Below are 21,448 nucleotides of genomic sequence, written 5' to 3'. Positions count from 1 at the left end.
AGTTGTATTTGATTTACATCCCCTGCATACATTGAGTGTATGGTAATTTAAAATGCCAATTACTCTATGGTACATGATAGGATGCACTAAACCTTTGGGTTTATCACAGAGAGAGAAGCACTAAGATAGAGGGAGATAAGAGGCTAGGAATTCCAGTATGAAATGTATGTATCAGGTTTATATATGGTGTACACGTAAAGCCCTATAAGTGCTTGAAATGCATTTTTGAGTGAAGGGGGCCATATGTTATTTTGCGGCTGTGGAAGTATTTCTCTTACTGTTTTTTTTTTTTTTTTTTTTTTTTTTACAATAGCTCTGTGCCTCAAACCGTTAGCCCAATTTGCTGTTAACAAGATAAATTGGAGAACAGACAAAGGCATTAAGTGTTGCAGTGCCAGCTAGTGACTGACAGCAGCTTGTGGGAATTGGCTAGCTGAAATTCCTCCTAAGTGGTTTGTTCTGGAAACATCCTACGATCAAGGCAGATGTTGTTTATCCAGTTTAGGTAAAAAAGGAAGTCCATTTTGAATGACACAAGCTTGAAGGAAAATGGCACTGATACAAGCGTGTGCTATTTTTCATTAGAGATTACTACCTTTTTGTATTTTTTTTTCCCTATTACCTCACAATCCTTTTGTCTGTAGCTTATAACACACATGATTTCTTTTTCTCTGTGGTTTGCCTCAGCTGCTTTAACCATTGTTTTAAACTAAAAACCCAGTTGAAAATCTTGCACTCACAGCGCTAATTTCAAGATTTTATTTTATTTTATTTTATTTTATTAAATATGAAAGGAATTTGTGATTTCGTAGATGGTATCTTTGAGGCAACGTCAAGCTCTGGTAACCACTGTGAAGAAGATGGTGATGGTGATAATAATCATAATTTTATGATTATTGGGTGTGTGACAGCTCTTTTTTTACATTTTAAGCCACTCCATACAGAAATTTATTTACTGCGGGAAGTCTAAGTGCCCATTGACTCTTGTGTTACAAGTTTAGTGTAAAAGTAAGTTTATAATAAAATCATCAATGTGACGAGTGAAACACTATTGTAATAAAAAATGTAAATTCACAAACTCCATGGTTGACCTGCTAATTTTGCTTTGAAATGGATGGTTGGAAATGATATGCCTGTCATCTTATGGTCAATCCAAAGCAGTGATACAATGCAAAAACAAAAGATGAAAACAGCAAAGCGAAAATCATTCTTTGCCTCAGTAATCACATGATTGCAGCCATAAAAATAGTTTCCGTCTGTCATTTTGATTTTTTTTTTCCCACTTTCACTTGTAGTATTTTGATGTAAGTTCTCAGTGAGCACAGGCCTTCATGTACTTTCAAATCTGCATGCTAACTGAACGCCATTTCGGTTCAAGCATATTTTTAAAAATAATCACATTGAAAAAGCCTCCGATGGAAAATCCCCACAGACCAGCAGACACTGTAAAGTTTGTGTTCGGCCACTGCCTCTGTTTGGCTAACCCAGCCTTATTCCTCAGTGTAAAATTCAGCTCAGAATAAAGTCTATTAGGTTACCAAGTGATGTCATCATCAGTGGGCATTAAACCTCTGTATTTTCCCTCTATTTCTCGGGGTTGATGTCAACAACGCAAATGTTGTGTTTTGATCACATCCAGCCTTGAAATTTTTGTTGGCTTATGAGCACACCATACCAAATACTTACACTTTGTTGCAACGCTTGCAATTTCCTAACTTGGAAGCACTCCCCATAGAGATACCCCTTAATAACTTTCTCCTCATCAGCTTGTTTTCATGCCGCATATTCTTATAACAGTGAACCCCCCCTCCTCAAAAAAAAAAAAAAGAAAAAGAAAAAAGAAAGAAATAAAGGAAATATCAGGTGTTGTTAGTGTGATCTTATTGCATTTCCTCCTGCATGCCAGTTAGGTGACAGGTGTAGATAGCTAATAGTTTGGGAAAGCTTTTGTTTGTGTGAGAGGCAGACAGGGTGGTGCACTGTCTAGGTGATAAGAACCAAGACTCCTGTGCCCTCCAGCACAGTGATCTCTCTCCTCCGCTCTTCACTCTCCTGTGTGGAAAAAAAAAGGCTGTTATGATTGGTCTCAAGGCAAGTGCCTGTGCAGTGTTGCACCTCTCTACAGCAACTGCTCATTCACCTTGCCTTCCCTCTGAGACCTGCACTAGTTTCCAGGCAAATGACACAATTTGATATGCCGTTGGGGTGATTCATGTGGATAATGTTTCCATGTGATCATCACTGCAGAAAAGGGACTATTTCTTGTTATGATTTTTTTTTTCCTCATTAAGTCTGACAATAACTAGAATATTGGGAGAGTTTATTGCAAGCAGGCTAAAACTCATTATTTCTGCTAGACATCCCAAGTACAAAAGAAATTATGTTACGGTATTTTGTCCAGGTCCCTACAGATATAATGATTTACAGAGAAAAATGGGGAGGAGACTTTATAGCTTGGATAGTTCATTTATATGGACTTAGAGGATAGAAATGCGAGGGAAGCTTATAGTTAATACAGTAACAATGTGGGCCTGGTATTGATTACATGGGGGGAAGCATGGTACGTGGTGCATGGTTTATGGTAAAATGCACTACACCTGATGTGCGCTGTATTTCTGTGAGGATAACCGTAGTTTACTACATCTGCTCTGATTTTGTCAGGAACGCGTCATCTCGTTTTCCTTACAAACTCAAGAGCATGTAAGTCGGGACATCAATCTTACAACTGTTGACCTAAATGTATAGTCCGGATGACAGAGGGCCTTCATGTTGTGGCCATATGGTGAGGAGGTCTTCCAAAACAATCCCTGCCGGATCCGGTTACTTAACCTCAGATGCTTTTGAAAGAGGGTGCCATATCAGTTAAGCCTTTATTCAGAGGAAAAACCTGGCCTGTTTCAAAAATCGCTGTACCCTCTGATTTAAAAAGCCAGCTACGGGTCATGAGCTGCCTTTATTCAAATGCAACTTGCATTCAAAGCATAATTTATACAAAGAAGGAAAAGGATCAAATAAAAGGAGGCATCCAGAGCTGCAACGGTTAGTCAAATAATCAATTAGTTGCCACCTATTTTGGTAACCGGTGATCATTTTAAGCCATTTTTATGAAGAAAATGTCCAAATTCTCTGATTCCAGCTCCTCAGAATGTGAATATTTTCCGTTTTTTTTAATCGTCTTTGACAGTAAACTAAATATCTTTGGGTTGTGGATGGTTGGTTGGGACAAAACAAGACATTTCAGGATGTCACCTTGGACTGTGGAAAATTATGATCAAAATTATTCACCATTTTCTGACATTTTATGGGCCAAACACCTAAGAGCTCAATCGAGAAAATAATTGACGGATTCATCGATAATGAAAATAATCGTTAGTTGCAGCTCCAGAGGCATCATTTTATAGATTTGTTTGGTTCTGCATGTTACAATAAGATTCCAGTCATTACAATAAAATGCTGCAAAACGTGTAGTTGGTTCATTTCACCGTTGGCACAAACTGAAGAATGAATGTGAAATTTCCCCTTGAATATGAGCACGCCAAAAAATAGAGAAAACATTAATCTTAAGTTATCCGCAGTGTACCTGATTTGCTTCTTATCAAATCCTTAATGAGCTTCAATTAAGATTTATTATGCAAATTAACCCTCTGCAGCTACTGACTGCAGGAGCAGGAGCTATGACAATATTGTGCTAATGGTGTGATCTGTAACAATTACAAAGGTAAACTGCCTTCACACTGCACGCTCCACGAGTCTCAGAGAGGTCAGTCTGCTAAATATGCATTCAGGTGTTATGCAGATTTGAAAGATCCTTCATTAACTCTCTGATTTTTAAGTGTAATTGCGCCGAATTATATTTTAGACAGCAGCTCATATAATTATAAAGTAAGCCGTGACGGTTTCATTGATTTGGAACATGTTTATAAGTATGATTACCGTTTGTAGCTGCATTATATTACTAATTATCAGTGTATACCTTCACTCTAAAGCTGATTAGTCAAAGGAATTATGAATTACTGTTATTTTCCTTTAACTCTAGACACAACAGATATTACAAATTTAACAACGGGAGCTAATTAAAGTCACTCAACGAAATAAACCACAAGCGGTGTAAATAGGGGCTCTAAAACCCTCTTTTGGTGTGACCGCTGAGAATTACAATGCAACTCCAGAGAATAATAAATAAACCTCAACATGCAGAGTTACGACTAGGTTCAACGTTTTGATATCCACATCAGGAATTTAGTGACCAAACATGGCGGCCGGGGTTATGGCCGGAGAAGTGCTTTCGGACACCTCACCGCAACACTGTATGAAGTTGTGAACCCTGCACCTTTTGTAACTTCATTTAGCACGAGGCTGATGGCTTCCTGACAGCTTTATAGCCGGCTTGTTTTATGAGTCGTCATGCAGCGCAATTACATAGGACCTAATTTGATGAATCAAGTCAATGTTCCACCGGCTCAGCTGACCTCGCTGGCCTCTGCTCTCCTCTCTCTCCGCGTAGGTCAAATTGAGGCTTTCACACTTTGTACAATTCAATCACACCCCAGCAGGATAATGCCTGGACATGCACCTCTTATTACAACCAATCACGAATGGACTGATGCGTTATGAGCGGCTTTCAATTTGTTGTAACGTTAAATGTATCTGCCAAACAGCCAGGCCACTGAATTAGTTAATTAATTAACCAGTCTAAGCAAAATCAGGCATTTCCAAATTCCCTCATATTGCAGTGCAAGAGGATCCTCATAATTGAAGCTGTTTCTCATCTTTGATTGCGTGCATAATTACACACATGTCATGTAGACTGGCTGGTGGAGAAATAGACAGGCTGAAGTGACCACTGAGGATGATGTCATGCAGCCAGTATCCCATAATTAACTCCAAACGTCCAAATACCTTGAGGACAAAAATACAAACTGGTGTGTGTGTGTGTGTGTGTGTGTGTGTGTGTGTGTGTGTGTGTGTGTGTGTGTGTGTGTGCCGTGGAACACCCAGAGAGACAGTCGTGGAGATCAGGTCATGGTGAAAAACATTACATGTGGGAGTGGACTGTGCATCACACTAAACACATGGACACAGGGTGCCTCGCTTTAGGTGGCAGTTTTGGCATTTTCACTTGCAGGCTTGACTGAAGAACGATACCGGCAGCAAGCCATGGAGGATAAACTGCAGACATTTATTTTGATTTCATTCTTTGTCTGTATATTATGAAATTGTTTGGAATTAAATGTGATTATTATTTATATAAACACAGTTAGAGTGCTTAAAATGGCAAAAAAAAAAAAAAAAAAAAAAATACAGATTATGACCTGACTGTATGGTAGTGGGTTTATTTTAATTTTTTAAATGATTTATCTATATTTAGTAAATAATCACTGGATGAAGATGAATGAAATGATGAGACTCTTTCCTTTGAGGTTTCCCAGATTTTTCCCCCCAGTATAATATAATGAACCACTGGAAATGAACACTATATTTTGACAAATGGCTTACACTATGCATTAAAGATTTTATCCAAATATAACTCTGCATACATACACTCAGACACATACACACAGAAATATGCCTCTATCTGTTTTTACCAGAGAGAGAAAAAATAGAGTGAATAGGGCAATTGTAGCTTTAACCCATAGTGGAATAGATACAACATGGATGAAGTTGGCAATTTGAAATGTGCAAATAGTAGAGGGAAATTAAGACATTTTGAGAAATTAAGGAATCTTTAAACCCATAAATAGAGCATACACAGATGTTTAAAAAGTGTAGACTGACAAGTGTGGCGTGTAGTTATGTTTTCTGCACCCAAATGTGTTGGGATTGCTTTCATTATTGTCTAAATGTGCAGCGCTCGCTTTGTTGCAACACAAATCCTGTACTTAGCTACCGACGACAGCCACTCTTGTGTTAAACCCTCTTCCTTATTGGTGTGCTTTTTATGCCTTGCCTGTTTGTGTCTACAGTATGTGCTGAGCTAGTCTGTTGAAACAGCTTAATTGATACTCATTAAACAGCACTGACAGCTTAGGTGTCCGTGATGAATGTAGAATAATTCTGTTGTACTTACAACTTGATTAAGGAGAAGCACACAACATGTCAATGCTGTAGCCTATGGCTCGCTCTGTATATACTTACTAACTACTTAAAATGATCACCTTGATTGGTCCTGTTACCTACATGTTACTCTTCAGCGTGTTCTTTATTGCAATTCCTTGTGCCTTTTTTTCTATCTTAAATAAACAGCGTCTCAAATGCGGAAAATATTGCAAATTCAAATGAGGACAAAAGGCAACGCATAGTTTGCCTGACTTTGATTTTGATAACTTAGAGGCTGTAACACCTAACTGCAAACTTTATCTAAAAATGTGAATTATGTTGACTTTTCTTTGTATTTATTCATCTGGAGCCAGGCATTTCCATACAATAATAAAGTCAATGGATGTCATGCAGATGAAAAATGTGCATCCTGTATCATTTCAGTTAGAAATTAGAGGCATTTGGAATTGGTTCAAAATTGACTGTCTTTGTAATGAGCGTATGACGAATGGTATAATTTAGGGAAAGAAAATGAATGCCGGGAAACCAAAAATATTATTCTGCAGCATTTTATATGCCATGATATTCCATGAAGATGAACTAATTTCACTAAATACCCCAGAAAATCTACTCATAATATTTTTCTACATCGTCATAGAGACACATTTCACAGAGTGTAGACAGGTCATCGGGGCACGCGGTAGTTACTCATGTTATCATATATGATCTTATTTTGTTTTCTTTGCTTTTTTCAACCATGATGGCCTCGGAGAAAACCCTGCATTACATCCTTATCACTTGCAGATTTCAAGGCCCATGCAGCGTCTCACATTGCTGACATCTGATTAAACTAATGATCCACACCATAACAGAAAGCCCCTCTCTCCATTTTGAGAATACATAAAGGAGGGGAATTTCCGAGGATGGATTTACAACTTTATCCTCACATGATTAATATTACACAGGGAGGCCTTTGTACAGGAAGCAGCATGTCTAATTACGGTCCAACTGTATCTGACTGAAAGCAAACATGATGCCAAAGGCTGCCAGTAGGAGCTGCACTGACGCGCCATGAATGGTTCATGTGGGTGTAGGGTGATGTCATCGTCACCCAGATTTCTAGATGGCTAAAAAGACTCAAAACCGATTGGGCAATGGCAAAATCTGAGCTCTCAACACTGTTTCCAACTGGCAAAAGGCCTCGAAAAAGCACCGTGGGCAAACAGGATTTGGATTTAATCAATAAGGGAGAATAAACCCATTCATTTTTAGACATGTTTTCAAGGTTATATATGTCTGCGAAGCACCTAATGATACCGGTGACCTTTGTAATGATAACAATGTCCATTTACAGTGCTGTAAGAGCAGATGCAGATTCATCACCCTCCCCCTTTGCAAGAATTTCAGGGACTCGGTGTCCTCCCACATTTTCCCTGTTCATCATATATCCCAGCCGAGACGTTCAAGAGGTTGCAAGCCAGGCCAGCCATAAGTCATCCTGTCTATCAAGACCAGACCGTGTTTCTTGCCTTGATTTTCAGCTGTTACTTGTAAACCAGAACAGCATTCTTAAGATTAACTGAGTGACAGGGAGGCCTCTAAAAGCAAACTATAATAGTACAATGTTACAGTCGTATTTTATGGCCTTTAGTATGAGAGGCCAAGTGTGTGTGTGTGTGTGTGTAGGGATCAACTCGAGGATCTATTAGGCTTGTACTGCACCTCAGGGAGAGTAGAAAATAATCGTGTTGTGTTGCACTTTACTGTTGAATGAATTCTGGTTTTCATTAGGCTGATGACAGTGCAGGTGTAGACGTCACTGGAAACCTACTGGACCCGGTCGTTCTCACAAAGCGCCCATCAATTACGACGCAGTTATTCTTTTCATCCCATTTGTTTCACCGAAAAAAACGTTTGCATTATTTTTGAGGCATTACATATCGCTGCAGAGGTTGTGTTTTTGTTCTCTTCATCATGAGCTGCGTTTCAGTACGTATGTGGATATGTATGTGTGTGGATGCGCGCTTGTGTGTCCGTCCGTCTGTCTGTGTGCAGTGAAAAGTCATTGATATAGAACTAACTGTCAAAATAAGTCGTGTTCAATCCAAAACCGTTTAAGTTGTCAAGGACACATTTTCCTCCCTCCCATATCCTGACAAACATTGAGTCAGCAATTGTCTGTTGTATTTTCAGTACCAGTATCTCGTGCTCCCCCCCAGGCCATTTTAAAGTTGTAGAAAGTGGTCATTTTCTCTGTGTCAGTAGGAGGTCAGTGTTGTGGCAGTCAGCAAAGCTATTCAGTCTGGTGAAACAGAGAGTATTAGGAACCCTAAAGACATTTTGTCCACCGCAGTCCCCTCTTCCTGTCTGTCGGCCTGCCTGCCTGCCCGCCTGTCTGTCTGGATTTGCAGGGTTTTGAGTGAAGTCAGTGTCGGGAACATCTAGGAAAAACACTCAGATCTTTGGACGCACATTAGCACACAAGTAGGTATCCCTAATCTAATCTCAATTAAGATCTTGTGATTTGGCTTTGTAAACACACATCATACTCATCACTGGTTAAAATTCCATATTGAGTGAAGACATTAAAATTACACCATGAAAATTTGAGGGCCAATTAAAGTAAGGACTGTTTAGACCCAGCTTACAAAAAAACAAACAAACCGTGGAATAACCGTAATCTGACAGTGAGTCAGACTGAGAATGAAAACCACATAGACTCAACCGTCAGATTTTCAGCCTCTTCTATGTTTCTTGTCGGTTGAGTCTAAACAGTCCTCACTTCAATCAAACCTCGACATTTTCGCACAGTGCGCCTCCAAGGTATAGGAACAACAGTAATATGTATAACATGCACATTTCCATGGCTGCCTCTCTTTGTTCGACTGTAGTTCATGTTCCCTGTAGCTCTCATTCTAAAACCCCCACCTGTCTGTCTGTCTGTCTGTCTGTGAGTGACATGTCCTCTGTGCGCTGTATAACGTATCCCTGGTAACTGTCGCCTGTGGCCCGTTCACCCCTAAAATGTAGCAGAGGTCACACACAGATCATTGCTATCGCCACGGGCCCTGACATCAACACTGAGTGACCCGTGTGGGACAGCGGTGCAGCAGCCGGTCACTGATGGATCTGGAAACCGCACGAGTCAAATCTGCCCTGTCATCACTATCACAGAGAGCCTGATTGTTTTCAGCGGTGTCCCTTGCATCGTTTACCAAGGCTCAGCATTGGACGCAACTATCCGCCCCGCTATTTTGCCTGAGCACCTATGTAGAAGGTTGTTAGAGGAGCGGGTACCGGCGAGGGTTAACAATCGAGTGCATCCCATTTATATAGATGTTTTGCTGAATTAGGTCCAATGTCTCCATGAAGTCCCAGGAACCATCTCCCTCCACACCTGCTATCAACACCACCATGTAAACCACACTTAGACTTTCACCTCGTTCACCACATTACACCCAAAAACTAAACTGGTCTTGCAGGCGGAAACCAAACTGCATTAGTAAATGATAGTCTTAATGACCTAAGACAAGTTTACCACTTGTGTTTATGGCTACTAACTTCTGCCATTTTGTCCTAATCATGAGATACACGTCTTTAGAGAGTGGTGTCCTTTCTTCTCAGATGGCACCACTACTCTTTTCAGCTACTTGAAAAGCTGCCTTTGAGGCCTGCTGTAATCCCTAACCATGAATTCCTAACTCCCTGAGTAAACTAGTTGTGGATGTGGCAAATCCATTGCACCCAACTTCTGTGGCTCCGCGGCCTCACTGTTCACAGCCCGGACTTCTCGCTCGGTGTATCTAACTTCTGCCTTTTATGTGACTCATGTACCTTTTCTTCCTATGCCACAGTGAAGCAAACTGCATACCGTACAGCTACTGCTCGAGTGTGATAATAGCATGTATCTCTTTATTCCCAGGCCTCTAAGTCTGACTGAGGGTGGCTTAGTGACAAGGGTTGATTCAATTTCTACCGACTGTCCTGTTGAAACATGAGACTCTGTGCCAGGTGGCCCATGGCTGGCATGAACATATTCATTTCTCTTTTATTTCAACCTGGTTTCGGAGCATCCTTTACTAGCTTTGTATTAGCTAAGGACACTAATATGATTTGGAAAATGAAATTGTTATTTCACGCAGCCCCTCTTCTATATTTCACTGTCACCTACTCACCTGGTTATCCCGTTTGTGTTTGTTGCAACACAAAATGGAGGGGTTTGCAAACGCTTAATCTTTACTCTCAGCTTTTTTTCTTACCCTACTCCATTTGAGTGAGCACATGTGTGTGTGCCCATGCAAATGTTTATGGTTTGTGGGTCTATGTTCAGACGTTTGTGTGTGCGTGTGTGTGTTTGTGCATGTGTCAGTGCCTTTATGTTTGCATGTGTTTCCTACATGCTCCATGGCAGTGCTCCCACCCTGGCAGCGACCCAACTGAAAAGTTCCGGTACTGTCCAGACGCATCCTTTAGGGACCTCATCAGCCCCTGAATTTCCTTCCCCTCACGCCTGAGGGCATCCATATTCATTTCCTCCTCTGATTTGGGGAAAATGATGAAAGGCTGGCTTTTTTCCCATCTCTTATTTCCTGCCAAGGTTGCCTGCATTTCAATGCAACGTAAATCTGCAAAGACCTGCAAACGCGTTCCCATTTGGACATGACCAGTTCCACATTATTAGTATCATGCCATGTCAAGAAAAAGAGAGGCCCAGGGTTATTATGGTGATAATACAGTAGGTTAGGCATGGAGTCCTTGTATGGGTCATTGCGCAGTATGTTAAATCTTAAAATGGACTTATTTTGAAATTACTCGGTGCTCTCTATTTGACTGTATTTACCTTACTCAGAACGTACCTTTGTCTCTTTATAGACGTCTGCTTCTCATCATAAACAGAAAAAAAAAATCTCATCCACTCTGAAGTTATGAGGGCTTGATGATATCATGGAGATAACTGCACTGGTTTGAAATAAGCCTGTGATTAAACTGGTGGGTGGGTATTTACTCTTACCGGAGACGGGAAATGAATGTTAATGAAAATAACAGTCACATACAGTAATAACCCAACTCTGTAATTATTGGCATACTTTGATGATGCCATATATACTTAATGCACATGCACCTACTTAAGTAAACCTCAGGTAGACGATTAGCTCCGTTAGCAGGATCCTACCCCCCTCTATGCACAACACCACTCAGGGCGGGGCGGCAGGCCCGATGAAGCAGCAGGCTTTCTGTTGCCGAGACAACCCTAAACACACATGTACACAAAGGGAGGGCCCCGCTGTGAGAGAGGATCATCTCCACCTCTGGCTGGATAAGGAGCGGTCTCGCTCCACTCACTGGAATGCACTCCTGCCCTACAGGCGTATTGAGCAGAGCTTGTATGCGGTTTGCAAGCATCCCACATTGATCATTATACATGACGCACAATTCATATGGAGGTTAATGCTTTCCCTACCTACACTCTGTTGTTTTGGAGTTTATTTAGTGTAGTTCTTTTTTTCTTTCTTTCTTTTTTTTTTTTTTTTTAGCAGGGAAGCACAAAAGCAGTCATTGTAAATCTGCCTCATTTTTTTCTGGAAATCAGCAGCATGATTCATAATTACCAATCATAAATTACAGCAACAAAGCTGCGATTTCTAGTCAGCACATAGATTCAATTATCGCCGCGTAGTAGTGACTAAACGTTGCTGATCCCTCCGGGCTGGCTATAATTTTGAAAATCAAAACAATCCTGATGTCCTGATGCTGACAGAATAATCTTTATTGACAGCTTGGACTTGTGTACATCAGCTAAACTTTCTTCCTTATTTGTCTCTCGGAGTGTTATTTTCAAGTCTGTGTGACGGCTTGCTCTCAAAAATACGATATGACACTTGATAGCTTTTGCCAGTGGATTTATAGAGCTTAGAACTTAGGCTATATTGTTGGGCTGAGAATCTGGGCCACATATGATAACATAATTATCCTTCTGTACAATAAGTGTAACTGCTCATGCAACTGTCTGTCATCCAGGGCCTGGGAGATGCAGAATAGCTTGTGCCTGTGGGTGTCTGATAGACCGTAGTTTCTTTTGTAGTGCAGCTATAGCTCTACGCAGAAAATGTGTGGGCATGTATCACTCTGACCCATACACTCTCTCCCTGCTAACCTGCCTCGCCAGAGTAAAGCAGTCGGTGCACAGCAGCCTGTGTGTCTCACGTCTTTGCATTTCTCCACAAAGGCAGGTTATATTTTGGCAGCAACAGTGTCACTTGTGCATTTAAATGATGCAATAGTCTTTTCCAATTGTCATAGAGGTTTGGCTTTTTTTTCTTTTTTCAGTTTTCTTCATTTCCCATAGTTACTCAGCGCTGGTTATCCCTCAGTGAAACTATTATCCAGCAGTTAAGCTTGAAAACAGTTGATAGACTGTTTCAAGTCATTCAAGTAACTCTTTTGATGTTGCTATTTCTACTTCACTACACATTATGATTCACATACACAGTCCATAAAATTATAATTCTGGGCCACACAGGTTGAGTCTCATTGGGCTCTTATGTAAAGGAGCCTCAACACAAGGCCGCTGGTACATCTGGAAAATACAGATTTTAAAGAGGCTGAGTAAAACTTAAGTGTAGTTTAAGAGCACAATTCAGCTAATTGTAAACAGCTGCAGGTGATATCACCCCTTTTGACCATAGACGTAGCATGACACAAAACTTCCACTGAAAAGTGCTTTATCATTAAGGAATGCTTAAAGCCAACCTGAACTATTGAGGAGAAACATTAGCGTCTGTTTAACAGTGAATGATGCCAAATTACAGTTTTTACTTGTCTCCAGGTGACAAATGTTATTGTGAGCAGGCCTTTAGGCAAACCCCCACTGAAAAGCCCATTAGAATCAATTGAATGTCAAATTTTGCTAATTGTTTGCATATGACAAAAATGTGACATGGGTAATTGCAGATACAGGTCAGGGCAAATGGCTTTTGAAGCTATAAGTTGGTGCAAAAATGATGCCAAAAATGTTCCTCAGAGCTGTATTAAGAGTACAATAGAAAACAAAGCTCCGTTTTTCTACTTAATCCATCAGTAATATAAGTTTGTATTTATAAGTCTGCATTTGTGATATTTGTCAACACTGAATGAGAATATGTCATATTTAGGTATGTTAAGACAATACATGAAAATCAGAATATTGCACTGAATATTCACAATGGGAAAATCACATTAAAAAATCCTGTAATTGGGACATATTAACTGGCAATAATATTGTCTTGGAATCAGTAATCATTCAATATCAGGAATATCAGGAATATCATGTCAGGAATATAGCACCAAGACATGTGAGTTTGTATATTTCAAAGTGTTTTTTTTTTTTTTGCACCTAATATGCGCTTAATACCGTGTATTAGCCTGGCAATCGTGGTGGCGATGTTCAGGATTTAAGACTGTGAGCTGTGTTTGCATGTAATTGCACAGCGTCCAGTATTATCCATGTAGCAGTGTGACTGGGCACCATCTTGTGTCCTGAGCTATAGCAGCAGGCAGCAGCCCGGCTGCCTGTAGCAGAGGGAGGCGCTGGGCCAGGCTATCTCAGATTTGGGTCTGTGAGTTATTGACCCTCTTTGATAAACCCCTCTGAATGACACCGGCATAATTCAGCCTAAAAGTTTGCACTGTCACCGGGATGAGCTAACTGTCTTTGGTGAATATATGGGTGCAATTTTCGAAATAGGTTTATAGCAATTCTTGGGAGAGGAGGGCGAGATAGTGATATTACTGACTTTATCACTGCAGCTGAACACCATCTAGCACCTCTCCCCTCTGTATCTCTCTATTTCTCCACTGTGGAGTGCAGTGAAGGATCACACAGCCCATACATTCTAGGTATCTCTAAAGAGAAAAGAGTCCAGCTCCTAATGTGGGACAGGAAAATGATATGTCATCATTACAATAATGCCGTATTATCCATTCTTATCTCAGGCTTACATGTTGGAATGTTGTCACAAATTGTCTCACAGTATCGTCTTTCTCCTGCTAGGACGTACCGTTTTGTGAAAGGTGTATTCACTAACTATATCCTGGTTTGTCTCCTGGATGGGTTTTGTATGTTGGCTGTGTGGATAAGCAGCTATGATGATTTTTATGCCAGATAGGTAATTTTCTCTGAATTAGTATTTGGTGTCAGTTCCCTATTATATCACAGTGGAGCTTTCTCACTTCTTGTTTTGCCTTCAGAATGCTATAAAGTGAGGTCTAATGTGTAACTGAAGGAGATTAGAAAAAGTCTGCCAAAAAATTGTTTTCATCCTGTTCTCATCTGAGATTATTCCTTTATATATTTATCATAACAATTAAAGGACTAGCAACAATAAAACAGAATCACAGAGAGTGTGGTATAACAGTGTATGGCTTGTTGAGCAAAAGTCGAATGTAAAATAAATTTTCTAGCTATATAAAGCACCTCTAATGCTATTTTTCCTGATTTGGATGCATTTTAATGTTTTTATCAGTGTGGTATGAACAGTTCATTGTTGTAACTCTTAGTGAATCTTTTTTTTTTTCTTCCTTTTTTTTCCTTCATGTGCCAAGACAGAATGTGAACTCACAAGAATCTAATATACAGAAGCCGGTATACTGCATCCTATAAATTGATTTTGACCCAGCCTTTGAACAAAAGGAACACTGTTGCATTGCCATCCACGGCTGATGCCACTCCCTCTTTGGCTCACAGTGAATACTCCCCTTTAATAGTGTGATGGGTGGTAGCTGGCTGAAAAAGTGCCTTATTTAGTGGGTTGAGGAGAGGTAGGCAGAGCAAGGATGGGGTTTCTGTGACTGGCACCGATCAATCACTCTGTGAGGGGAAGCTAATGAAGCAGGCTGTGGTTTATTAAAGGGTTAGCACAGAAAAGATTACTGCAGGGCCCAGCTTCCCAGAAGCCAAAGGAAAGGAGGATGCAGTTGCACCTCTTATGGTTCGGGGCCAGCCATAAAGCAATCAAGGTGTTTACTCTATGCTGGCTTCCATTGTGCGAGCTGGGTGTGAATACAGCTATCTTTAAAAAGAGCCTTTTGCAGAAAGCGGAGGAGAAAATAAACATAGCGCTGCGCAAGAATGTTGATGCACACTAAGTTTGAATGCAGAATTACGCAGTTTGATAGTGAAGTTAAATTGTGCTGAAAATGTACTCAAGATAATGGTCCTAACAAGTACGCAAAGCCTGCACCTTCAATGCAATGTGTGACAAAGTTGGCTGTTGGTTTGGCATTTGCAAATTATACAGTGTGCAGCAGCATTTCTGTGTGGCAAGCACCGTGCGTAGATTCAATCCTATTTGTAGACTTATATTCATAGACTTAAGTTTGTAAAATAATCTTATTCTGACAAAAAAAAAATATGAGCACATTGAAACCAGGGCACTTTCTCAGATAGTTTGAAAGACAAATGAGTAGCATGGGAGAGAAAAATGCAAAGCAGATGTTTTTCTCACCGTTTTTAATGGCAGCAAGACATTACTGATGCCATTACAGAGACCTTTTATGGCTTCTTTTAATCCTCTGGCCTGCCTGAGGAAAGAAACCCCTTGTGGTGCAAAGTAGCCTCTTTACTTCAGAACGACAATTTGAACCCATTTCCAATTCACTTCCCTAATCTGCCACAGGGTTTTACATAGCTTCCTCTGTAATTATTCTGCTCTGAAATCAAAGGTAAAGAGGCATTAAAATACACCTCTTAGGTAAACATATGCTAGTCATCATCTGGAGCTTGACTGAAAGTGTCTTTTGTAATAAATAGCACCAAAATACTGCAGCTCATGCATGGTGAACCCAACTTGTAACTTGTTTTTGGCTGTTTTTCTGCACATTAAAAAAAAAAAAAATATATGTTGATAATGAGATCCAATAATAACTACCATCCCGACTCCTATTACCATTCCAGATCTGTATTCCGAACGCTAGATTTACATGTGGCGCAGCGTTCAGTGTCTGCTTCCTACATCACATCCAACCTGTAAAGCTCAGAGGAGCACTTACAGGGGTCTGGTTAGGGGCTAAAAATGAGGAGGAGATGAACTATATGGCTCCATCCCACAGTCCAGCCGACAGTATATCAGCGGAATCGCAGCCGCATGGGCGTGTGTGTGAACGCTCTACTCATAAATATCCCCGTCCCACCCCCCAACCCCCCCCATAGGGGCCTCTCTGATGGTGATGGCGAAAGGATGTCGCTGTCTGGGTGATTGAGTGCTGCTGGTCCTGGCCCTGGGCATATCCCTGTGCTCTGAGCCCAAGTGGGAGGCCTACCGCTGAGCAGTGGCCTGGAGGGGCTGGCCTGAAGGCGAGCAGCCACACAGCAGCAAGCAGCAGAACGGGCTGCTCTTTTTATCTTCCTGAGCCTGACAGAAGAACTAGAACTTAGCGCTGTCAGCTACGACCGTAACCTAATTTATTAGCAAAACGCAGGAATAATCAAATTAGATGCTGTTTTTAATGCATGGTATATTTTAAAATATTCCCCAAATGGAAGGAGGACTCTTCACTTACACTCGCGCACACTGTCTGTGTTTTGCCCTGTTTGAACTTCCACCCCTCCCAAGCCTCTCTGTCACTCTCACTCACTCACCCACAAATCTGAGATAATCAAGGCCCAGTAATTAGCCTTACTTGCTTCATTGTAATTGGGGGCAGAAGGAGGTTGCTCATTCTATATTTTTTTCCTGTTTGATAATTGCAGACTTGAGCTTGCCCTCTGTTTAATTTTTTTGATCCTCCTAAGCTCGTTCCCATAGATGCCGCTGTTATTTTAATGCAATGGCCCTTGTGTCTTTCATCAGTCATCAGCAGCTCCAGCTTTTCAGAGAGGAGGGAGGGGGGGCACGGGGGGGGTGAGTTCATTTCGGAAACCCACTGTCTATTCCCTTTTTGGGTTTCAGCGCCGTCAGCCTTCCCACTGCCTCTACCATGAGAGCCTTGACACTGACCAGGTCCGTCCTACTTGGCAAGAGGGAGAGCTAGAGAGAAAGGCAGAGTTTATTTCCTGTTCTTGTGAATCATATATCAGTACAATTCCCCTCTGTGCTGTTTGGCAACGGCGGAATGACGGGTGTCATTTATCATACGGACTGAAAGAGGCTGTGGGAAAAGGGATTTGAATTCTTCTGGAAGTGTGTGGACTCTCCTTAGTGGTGGATCATTAAACGGAGGAGTTTTTCAACAGGGATATGAGTAACTCCTCGCGCTGGCACTTTGTTCCCCCATCGCACTAGGCTGGCTCAATCATTAAACGTCTCAAAAATAAGATTTACTAGTTTCATATCAATTGTGGAGGGATGTGGCATTTAACTTGTAATTGGGGATTTTGTTCTGCTGAATCCATTAAGTCACTCTTCAGTCTTTGCTTTGATGCGAGCTCCCTGGTCATGTTTTGTAAAAATTATATTTGAACTAATTGGAATTTATAGATTTAATTAGCAGTGTTTGTCAGCTTCTTGTTGTCCTGCTAAGTGGCGGCATTTTCATCTCTGCTCTATAGATATTTCCTGCACTTAGTTAATGTTGACTGGTATTTAAGATTGCGATTTATAAACATTTTTCTGTTCCTTTGGATTTTTCTTTTCGCTTGTCAGGAATGGTTACTATTTCTCACATTTCGAGCAGGATGATCAAAGAAAATGACTTTTGATAGGCTGTCACCAACTCTTCAGCTGCACTAGCAGAAATAAACGTGTCAAGCTTTAACTTATCCTCAGAAAAACATACTCCTAACCCCTGCTGCTCTAATTGAGTGTATATCCCAGAAACCTGTGAACACACATGCAAAACGGAGTACATCATAAATCAGGCTTCTATAGACAGCCCCTGCCCCCACTGGTCCCACAGCCTCCCCAAAGGAACTACTGGTTTCCATGAGTTGGCTGGAAAGCAACCCTTTTTTCATGATATTTTTGTACCTACCATCCGGGCTCAGTATTTTTCATCACAAAGTTAGTTGAAGTCCTCATCAAATGGAAAGTGTCAATAACGTATTGTATAGGGAAATGGGGCTCAGTGTGTTTTAACTGTCAGCAACTGTTAGCTGTCTCTCATGTGAAGATCACAAAGTTAAATGTGCTGTCAGCAAGTCCTCAGCTAGAAATAGATGTGTTGAGGTTAGCCTGAGAAACATCGCCACCCCCTGCTGCCCAGTAGAAGGTAGATCCATCAAACGTTGTGAACACATATCAAATCTGAGCATAGAGGTGTAATGAAGTATATTTTCAGGTTTCATGGCGTTGGAATGTGCTATGGAACAAAAACCAGCCACAGCTACCTTTTGCTCCATCTTTACGTGCGAGTCTGAATTAATGCCACATCCCAATGCTGTGGTTTTTTTTCAGTCTGCAATATTTATCACGCTGGAGATGGGACTATAATAAGGCTGCGATGCAAAAGCCGGGGCTGCCTCACCTACACAGCCTTCACTCTGGCGCGGTTGTATTTTGATGTCTTGTGAACCCGAGCTTCGAGTGCGTGACCTCTCCCAGAGGCCCAGAGTCCCGGGCCAGTATCTTGACATGTTAGGCTGCCACCGCCTGCTAAAGAAGAGTGTAGATGCCCCTGAGGTAAATGAAAACATTTGGTTCTTGCCAGACCTGCTCACATCTCAGCTGGGCCACATGAGCTGGCAGGTGACGCGTGTACTGAGGAGAATCGGAGACCGCAGTGGTGGCCTACTTCTTTTCTTCCACACAGGCCATGCAGGCCACAACCCAGAAACACAGATGAGTATGTTCTTGGCTCAGTAAACACCCTGGCGAAACTGACAAAGAATGACCTGCATTGAGGTGAAATTCAGGCTCTGTCTTGGTGTTTTTCATGCTTGTTTGGAGCGCCACAGAATCCACTGTGATCTGTTTTGCCCACCGGTGATAGCTAGCTTGTTTTGAATCACTCTGGGTTCTGGGTTAGTAGGCTCTTTCCTTATGGTATCTTTTAACAATCCGCAGTTTTCATCATTAGTGAAGCAAAAACAATGGAATCCTCATTCACTGGACGCGCATAGCCAATCATTCTGCCACTGTCTTTTTTTTTTTGTTCTGTAATTTCGGCATTAGGCTTGACACCGTGTCACCATCTCATATCAACATCTGCAATTACCAGACAATCCCTGATCAGGTCCCATGGGGAAATATGATTGCAATTAAAAGCATAGGGCAAATGTTAATTAAGTAAACTACTTGAAACTGGAAACAGGGAATGTTTGAGAGGTTTTTACTTTTAACCCTGCACTTCAATTTAACTTTCATTTATACTTCCAGCCTGTTGCAAATTAGAATATAATTTTAGAGATGCAATCAAGGTGTAATTTTTTTTTTTTATTATTATTCTTTGGTTACGCTCTGGAATATTTTGGAACATGTACAACATATTAAATAAAATATATTGTACGATTCAACTTGATAATACATTATTGCAGAAATAATTGTGTTAGTTTGAGGAAGCATTATTCAAAACACTTTTAGCTCCCCTACCACATTAGTGCTTTTGGTTAATATTGGGAGTTCTCCAGTTGACTTGAAGCCTTGTGGTGGATAACACTGCAGTTCATCGGGTTATTAAATCAGAGGGAATAACAGGCCAACTTCTAGCCATTCCCGTGATTGATGAGCCAAGCCTTATTTGCTGAGGCGGTGTGTTTGTTCCTGTGTAATTGTCTACCAGATGGCTAAGCTAACTGTTCTTAAATGCCTTCAGACCTGCAGGGGTCCTGGGTCTCAACATTTTCCCTGCTAATGACATTGTGCCTCCATCTCACATCGCACAGTGATTTTTTTCCCCCTACTTTTTGAACTCTGACGTTCAAGATCAAAATGACTTTGCGAGGCATTTAGTTCAAATGATCTCCTCTGTGAAATTCTGTTTTTAATTTGTTCAAAGTAGATGGTTCTAAGTCACTCTATTTGTAAACTGCTTTGCTAAAATAAGCCCACTTGAATCTGAAAGGAGATGAAGGAGGAAGAGAGAGAGAGAGAGAGAGAGAGAGAGAGAGAGAGAGAGAGAGAGGAAAACAGGACTCCACTCTACCTGTGAGGAGTCAGATTGGAGGAGAAAATGGATCTAGGTGGCAGTGCGAGTCATCAATCACAGCCCCTCAAGGGGAGCTGCAGCTAAAGCTGCTCTGAAGTGCTATCTGTCAGCTGCTCCTATCCAGCCGGGGGACCAGAGCGGGGCCCTATCGCCACCCATCAGCTCATACCCAGCACACAACTGCCATGTAAACATGTGCAGATGCTCCTGTCAAAATAATCCCTGTTCACGAGGTCATGCATATTCTCACAAATGTCCAGTCGCCCTTATTCAGAGTGAGGATATTCCCTCCTTCTTCGCATCACGCATTAAATGTTACTAAAAAAAAAAAAAAAAAAAAAAAAAAAAAAAAAATCCCCCCAGACACTACAGTTACCATAATAGGTTTTTGATTGTTAACAATGGCGGGTGGTTTCTGGTAATTTATAAGTGAGTTTGCTGTTTCTCTTGCCTCGCTCCCCTCTTCCCATCCCAATCTTGAATAAAGCCACCAAGTGCTTCTCCACCGATGTCGAGCCACGTCTGTCGATACCTCTCAAGATGGATAGTTGTTCTGCATGCTTATTGATTTGGCACAGGCCAGAGATATAAGTATCATTTGTCATTTCTGGAATTATTTGGAGTCCTAGTTAAAACCCAGAGTGGGGGGTGGTAAGGGGGTGAGGAGAAAGGAGGGGTGGGAGGGGGGGGTGATGGCCGTGCCTTGGGGGGGTTAGTAGTCGGTGGGGGAGTAGCAAGTTGTCTAGGCTTTGATGAATGACTGCACGGGTTTTTGGTTTTTACTGCAAGCGCCGGGGCCCTTTAGCTGCTATTTGCTTTCACCATGGTCCAAGAAAAACAATGCGATGGGTCCAAGGACTGAGCAGCATCGTCCTGTCATGTATAGTGTAACACAGCGAGCAGGGTGGTCCAGGCAGAGGAGTCAGAGAGAGGGTGGGCCTTGGACATTACATGCTGCTTTTCCACTGGCCTGCTAGGTTGTAAGCCGTCCTGCTGGTTTGTGGGCCCAGCGGACGGTCATGCTATGAATTTGAATATTTAGTCCTCAGAATCTACGATGTATTGACTTTGTTTTTTTTTTTTTTTAATTTTAGGAGAGGATGCACGGTGGAGGCAGAGGGCTGTTGTTTGGTAGCAGTAGCTGCAGTGGTTTCCCCCGTGACTTTGATTATGTCCCGGTTTGGGCACCAGGCCAAAGGCAGAGCTGGCTTCATTACTGTATGGATCATCTTTTAAGATCATTTAAGATCAACGAGAACTACAGTCCACTAATGACTGAGACTCTGAGAAGTTCATTACACTCGAGCTCTTTGATTCATTCAGCTTAATAGTCAGTTATCAGAAATATGCTTCC

The 21,448-nt window shown here is 41.4% G+C and overlaps 1 protein-coding gene across 7 annotated transcripts in view; it reads left to right on the top strand.

Annotated features, from left to right (window-relative positions):
* The window catches only part of tshz2 (teashirt zinc finger homeobox 2), a 98,686-nt gene that overhangs the window by 63,086 nt on the left and 14,152 nt on the right, over nt 1-21,448 (top strand). The window contains exon 5 of one of the 7 annotated variants that reach the window (XR_003928455.1): nt 21,189-21,387. The exons of the other annotated variants lie outside the window; for them this stretch is intronic. The gene's annotated coding sequence lies outside the window, so the exon portion shown is untranslated. Of the gene's footprint in view, nt 1-21,188; nt 21,388-21,448 lie in introns of those variants that run through there. 7 annotated transcript variants of the gene reach the window in all.

The sequence above is a fragment of the Myripristis murdjan genome, chromosome 7 (genome assembly GCF_902150065.1).
Source record: "Myripristis murdjan chromosome 7, fMyrMur1.1, whole genome shotgun sequence".
NCBI lineage: Eukaryota > Metazoa > Chordata > Actinopteri > Holocentriformes > Holocentridae > Myripristis > Myripristis murdjan.
The sequence above is the reverse complement of the archived record's forward strand: the minus strand, read 5'-3'. Positions and strand labels throughout refer to the sequence as shown.